The sequence below is a fragment of the Tamandua tetradactyla genome, chromosome 11 (genome assembly GCF_023851605.1).
Source record: "Tamandua tetradactyla isolate mTamTet1 chromosome 11, mTamTet1.pri, whole genome shotgun sequence".
NCBI classification, from domain to species: domain Eukaryota; kingdom Metazoa; phylum Chordata; class Mammalia; order Pilosa; family Myrmecophagidae; genus Tamandua; species Tamandua tetradactyla.
The window spans coordinates 102,626,480-102,633,622 of record NC_135337.1 but is presented as its reverse complement, the minus strand read 5'-3'; the positions used below and the strand labels follow the sequence as shown (position 1 = coordinate 102,633,622).

General features: G+C 34.9%; 1 long non-coding RNA gene and 1 pseudogene across 1 annotated transcript in view; both read right to left on the bottom strand.

The window, feature by feature from the left end:
* The window catches only part of LOC143649339 (olfactory receptor 2M4-like), a 12,263-nt pseudogene extending 10,096 nt beyond the window's left edge, over positions 1–2,167 (bottom strand).
* Positions 2,168–6,657: 4,490 nt separating this feature from the next.
* Positions 6,658–7,143, bottom strand: part of LOC143649761 (uncharacterized) — a 36,802-nt gene continuing 36,316 nt past the window's right edge. Inside the window, exon 3 of the long non-coding RNA XR_013159155.1 lies at positions 6,658–6,931. This is a non-coding gene — a long non-coding RNA (uncharacterized LOC143649761). The remainder of the gene's footprint in view (positions 6,932–7,143) is intronic.

The window sequence follows — 7,143 nt, the reverse complement described above, 5'->3', positions numbered from 1 at the left end:
TTACAATAACTTCTTTTTCCAACAGCTTCTTAAGACCCCTGGATACCTCTTTGTTTCAGAAGCTGTAGATCAGGGGGTTCAGCATGGGTGTGAGAATGGCATAAAAGGCTGACACCATCTTGTCCTGGTCAGGGATATGCTTTGAGGCTGGTCTTATGTACATGAACATGGCAGCACCATAGTAGAGCCCAAGCACAGCCAGGTGGGAGGAGTAAGTGGTGAAGGCCTTGTGACGGCTTTCCCTAGAGCCCATGTGGATGACAGCTTGAAGGACATGGGAATAGGAAATGATAATAACTGAGACTGGGAAGATTAGCATCACCATACAGCAAATGAAAAGCAGTTTTTCAAAGAAAGAGGTATCTGTGCAGGATAGAGGTAGAAGGGCAGCAACATCACAGAAAAAGTGATGAACTTCCAGAGATCTGCAGTAAGTGAATGACAATGCAACTGCAAGCACAATGATACCATCAAGACATCCCAGGATCCAGGAAGCAACAGTCATGAGTACACACAGTTTCTGATTCATGAGGATGGTGTATTGGAGAGGGTGGCATATAGCCACATAGCGGTCATAAGCCATGACAGCCAACAGGAAACATTCAGCCCAAGTAAGGACACATAAAAGAATGCCTGTGTCCCACAACCTGCCATAGAGATGGATTTATTGCCAGACAAGTAGTTGAAGGCCATTTTGGGTACTGTGGTGCAAATAAGCATGAGATCCATGAGGGAGAGTTGGCTTAGGAAGAAGTACATGGGGCTGCAGAGTTGGGTGTCCAGGTAGATGAGGAGAACCATGGCAGTGTTACCCATGAATGCCACTGTGAAGATGCCCAGGACCAGAGAGAAAAAGAAGGTGTTGATGGGGTTGTGATTGAAGATTTTCAGTAGCACAAAGTCAGGGTTGAATGTCTGATTTCTCAACTTCATGATGGCTATTTTGTCTTATCTGGAAGTTGCAGAGAAGGCAGCTGCTTATTTATTATTTTAGGAAAATGTTTTTGAATGCATACCATGGGCAAGACCCTCTACCAGGCAATGCACATGACATATCAGATATTTTCACTAGTCTTTATTTTCAAGCAATTTACTTACAGTAACAGTTATTTGAATTGATCTCATATTTTCCTGTTTTTTCTATCATTAATCCTTCACAGAGACCAATGTAAGAAGTGTTTTCTATTTTACAGACAAGAAAACTGAGTCATAACTTATTAAAATATTGACAGTTTCACAGTCAGTATAGGCTTGTATTTCACAAGCCCAGTGTAAGATAGCATGGGATCAGTGCACCCTGTCATGACATGTATTCAACTTTATTTGGAAAAATTTACTAGTCTACACTTTAACCGCTCCACTTAATAACAAGCTCTAGAAACAGTCTAATCTAAACACTAGTCTCAATATTTTCTTATAAAAAAGACACACTTTCCTGAGAATAATTTTGTTTCTCCCAATACATGTGAGAAGGGGACAGTCATATTTGGGAAAAAGAATCTTTCCATCACAACAAAATGTTATAAATTGAACATGATAAATATCTGAGGAACAAAAGAAAATCCTTTCATGATCCTTAAAAGTTTCACTTCCCTGTGCTATTTTGGATGCTGATGGAGTCTGTTCCATCACAGTGAATACAGGTGTGACTGTGTAAAATACCTGCTTCACAACAGCCAGAGATGGAGGTGTGTTTGTGTGAGGTGTAGGTCACTGTGAAAAATGAGCCAGATTAATATTTAATCAGCAAATATCAAAGAGGTATTAAAATGGTTTAAGCTGTGGTGTGAAGCAGCAGAATTCCTATGAATCAATTTTGCCTTTAAGGGGATCTCTCAACCCTACAACAACAGATGTATTGGAAGGTTTAGGACTATGCAAACTAGAGAGGAGATATCTGCAGCTGCCTTGGGTAACTTGAGTAAAGACAAGGCAGTGACAATGGAGTAAGGAAAGGACAGGTTGGAGTATAATCAACTCTCAGGTTGTAGCAAATAGCTACCAATTACTGTCTCTAGCCTACATTGTTATGCTCCATCTCTAAAACGCCACACTATTTAGATAGCTCCCAAGAATAATTTTGCCACAAATTTGAAAAAACCCCTACAAAAAAATTCTCCTGGACTTCCAGACATGTAGGCCTGAAATACTCTAACATGTTCTTTCCTTACATACTTAATAATGTCTTTTTTATTATATCGTTGTTGTTTTAGCTGCTTTTAGTACAACCATACTTGGTATAACAAGATCATACTTTCTGATACCAATAGGTATTTTTTGATGATCATTTACCCTGGTGAGGGATTATAATTGTTGTCTAGACTTTCTTCCATTAAAAATATTAAGCACATAGTAACTTTCAAAATGTTTGCTACAAAAGATAATTCAACTGTCTTTTCTCTCTTGCATAGCTTAATGTTCTCTGGCTTATATGCCAATACATCAAGCTTTTTCTATTTTATATCAGCAAGTTAGCAAATAGTGTATATCAAACCAAATAATACCCCACCCAGATTATTAAGAACTACTCTGTAAGCTACTCCTTAAAGCTTTGTGTAGACTATACCTGTCATAGCAGTCTATTTTCTGTGAAAATTTAGCTTTTGTAGCTGACACTTTCCCCTAAAAATTCTGATTGTGTATTGATATACTAAATAAATTCTACCATTATACACAAATGAAGAACATGCTATACAGTAGGAAAAGAAATTATTAGTGACATTTGGTTTGTTTTAATGACACAGAAAAAAAGACATAACATTAATATTCATTCCCAGTCTACCTTTTGAGCATACAAGAATAGCTACAAGAGTGAGTTAGGACAAATATTGAAACCAGAGAATAACTGCTAAGCAGGAATAAAATGCATTCATTTGTTAGACAATTATGTATTTAATACATTTAATGTGATGAGGGAGTCCAAATGCCCTGTAACAAGAATATAGAAAATAGTTTAACCTACTTAAATAAATACCAAGTAGGTCCTTTTCTGAAGGTGAGCAACACAAAGAACAGATCAAACAATTTCTTTTTACTTTCAGTTTAAACATAAGATCATCAAAATTTCATATTGAAATAAGGCTGTTTGGGTCCTTTTCAATGCTTTCTTGTAAATCATTACTGGAAAATGGAGAAGACCAAAAAAATAATAGACACTGAAAGAATAAGAAAAGTGACTTAGTGAAAGGAAAATTAAGCATGTGAAAAGAGATAAAAGCATATAAGGAAAATGGATTCAAAGAAAGTAGCAAATAGAAAGGAAAAGGAAAAATAAAGATTAATTACAGAAAGTCTGGTGATTAGAGATTATGTAATATGAATGGAGATGAAGGTGAAGAGAGTATAAACTAGGATTCAACTGGAGAGTGGAGACGTGTTGGCATGAGACTTTTTGAGGATGCCCAACCACAATGGGCTACATTTCCTTAGACCTCTTGTTATTTTTCAACCTGGCAATTTCTATCCACACATGCCAGCATGTCCCACTTCTCCAGATGCTATATAAGCTTCACACACTGTGTAATTTAGCTAAATAAAGCCTCATTAAATTCTTCTTTACTTCAATTTGTTGCTATTGACTCAGAGCATTTTATCATGTAGTATATTTGAAGAATCTGATTCATGAGTGACACAACTGAGTTCTGCTTCAGGGCAAATCAATTCCTTAATAATCTGTGAACTAGAAATATCTGTTGTGTGTTACCTAAGTCTTTCTTCAGGTGTGAAATTCAATCAGTTTAATGTAAAGCAACATATTGAAGATGCATTGTACATGGCTGTTTCTGTGAAGCTATGTCAACTTCTTTGAATATACTCATATTTATCATAATGGCTTCATGAAATGCTTTTAATAAATTTTAAAAATGTAATCTCTTTTAAATTTTAAAAAATTTAAAAAAGAAGCATGTCCCTTTTTATCTCCACTCTTGTTCTCAATACAAAAGTGTGAATGAGCCCAGGTTTGGAGGTGAAATCATGGAACCCTCAGAATGTCATACACACAATATAGTGAATTAGTAAAATATGCATAATTTTAATAAACAAGCTGAGGAAGATTTACACTTATATGATCATGTATAGTATTGCAAAATCTTTTTCAAATACATCATCTCATTTGATCTCACCAATACCATGTGAAATCAGCAAAAGAGATAATGGATTCTCAAAAAGGAAGACTTTGTCATACTTACTGGTGTGGTCAAATTGTAGATGCAATGAATATATTCTCTTCCCTGTATTTTGGAAAGTGACAGTCACTGTCTGACTCTTAGCTATATTTCAATATTTTTTTATTGTGTCTTACAGAAAAGATACAGCATCAGTGCTTAGATTTTGGAAAGCACTCACATTTCAAGAGACTTTTAAACTTCACTCTGTAATAGATCTTAAATGTTTTCTATCTTCAGAGAGTTCAGTCCCTAGACTTCAATTATAGAAGGGTGTGACATATGTCACAGCCTCTCCTAAGAAACAAAACCCATGAGGACCCATAAACTCTGATTAGTCAGTAGTTGTCATTCTTTCTTTTGAGTCATAAACAATGGTTGTTATAATTCACTTTTTTATAAGCAGAATTAATAACATAGAAACTAAATATTTACAAACTAAAAAATTTTTTGTGACTCCAACTCTACTGCAAAATATACTAAATCTGTGAAACTGGTTTCTTAAATTAAGTGCAAAAGTAGCATGTCTTATAAAATAATTAGGATGATGTAAAATGCATATAAATTCTCATAAATTTTAATGAAAACATTTGATTATCAAGTCAAATTGGAGCAATCTGTTCATAAAGATTCCAATGTAATCAACTTCTATAGGACAAAGACAACTCATTGTTTACTGTGTTTATATAAAATGTAGGCACAGTTTATGTTCTTCATAAATAACAAAGATACAAAAGATAAAATAACAATTTCTAAATGTTTAGGCTGGCTGTAATAATTTGGACAATATGTTAGTGGAACAAAATTAGTACAACTGAACAATGTGACAGAACAGAGTCCAAATACCCAGTCACACATATATACATACTTACTGGCACAAGCAGCTATTCTCCAAACAAAAGCCCCGGATCCAAGGTCCCTCCATTTTGTCACTCTCAAATTCACTAAAAAAGTGTTGATTCCTTGAGTTGATAAATTCTATGCACTATCTTTCTCCAACCATCAAATTAAGGAGTCAACATACAGCTGTGCCAGGCACACTTGACTGCCTCATTCTGGAGTAGACGTATGGTATATGTGTCCCCCTCCATTTAGTCTGAACTCTATCAAATGGACCAGAGAGCTTATTAGCACCCTTTATCCCCATTATCACTCCTCCCCACCTACCCACAAATATGAATTTTATATCTTTTAGGGGAAATTTTCTTTTTTTTTCTATGATGTTGGGATTTTTTTTGTCTCTCTGGAATCAGTTTCCACCTTTTCCAACTCTGTTTTCCACCCTGGAAAGTGGTGTCTTGCCCTCTGGGTCGAGTGGCACACAGACAGGAAATCAAGTGATAAGGGCAGCATATGTAGCATCCCAACAAAGTCACTCTTCCTGATCAGTTCTGTGCTTTTCTACTTGTTTTTTTAAATCATTTATCTTACACTTAATTTATCTGTTCTTCCCTGAGAAATGCATGTTAAGTTCTACCAGTAAGAATGTAAAATCATCAATATTTACTTTTATTTGTAACAATTTAAAATTTTTACCTGAAAATTAACATAGTTCTTATATTTCCATGATCATAACTTTCTTTAATTGTCATACATTTTTCATTATGAAATAGTGATGAAAATTTCATTAACTTTTGTAATGATTACAATTCCACATAGTATGAAAATTAGATCTGTCTGAACACTTCACCATTTATCAAAAAATAAATATTTTTCTCTGAAGTATATAAAGCTACATTTTTAATATCAATCTTTTGAATCTGTAACATTTTTAGATTATTTTAACTCTATTGTTCTTTTTATCTTTATATACTTTTAATATTTTTACAAAGAAGTACTCTCACTTTCCTCTCTTCCATTCCCCACATAACTTCTAATCTGCTTTCTAATTTTGAGAATTTGTTAGTTGGTAGAAGTTTAACTTTATTTTTTGAAGGTGCTATTCTTTCCCCATCATATGTCTGTAAATCACACGTTGAAAATCAATTGGCTAAGATATGTGGTTTTATTTCTGTACTTTCTATTCTGTTCCATTGATATATTTGTCTATTTATGTTCCTGAATCACACTGTTCTGATTACTATTATTATTTTACATGGGCAGGCACCGGGAATCGAACCCGGGTCCTTGGGCTTGGCAGGCAAGCATTCTTACCTGCTGAGCCACCATGGCCCGCCCTGATTACTATTATTTTATAGTTCAATTTGAAATGAGGAAGTTTGAGTCCCCAACTATGTCCTTTATCAAGTTTGTTTTGGTTATTCAGTGCCTGAAATTCTATAGAATTTGAGGACTTTTTTTCTAAATCTTCTTGGATTTTGATGGGATAGTATTCAAGTGGTATATTGTTTTGGATTATATTGCACTGAAATTTGACTCTTTCAAACCATACGCATGAGATATCTAGCCAGTGACTTAGGTATTCTTTAATTTCTTTCAACATTAATAGCTTTTGGTATACATGCATTGTTTATCTTTGTTTAAATCTGTTCCTAGAGATTTTAGATACCATTATAATTGAAATATTTTCCTAATTTCTTCTTTGTACATTCTTAATGTACAAACATTCCATACATGGTATGCAATCAACAGCTCACAATATCATCATGTATTTGTGTATTCATCACTATGATCATTTTTTGGGAAAATTTGCATCACTCCAGAAAAAGAAAGAAAAAGGAAAAAACTCACATATACCATATCCATCAGGGCTTCTTTCTCAAGTGGAAGGCACATGGCAAACACAGTCACAGTTTCTCTCTTAGCTGGAAAGACACATGGTGAATACAATCAGGGTTCCTCTCTCATCTCGAAGGGCACATGATGAACACGGTGTCATCTGCTAGCTTCTTCTCCTGGTTTCCTGTTTCATGAAGCTCCCTAGGAGGCATTTTCCTTCTTCATCTCCAAAGGTCACTGGTTATTGGACTTCTGCTTCTCATAGTTAGTGTCATTCTGCTCTGCTCTCTCTGAATCT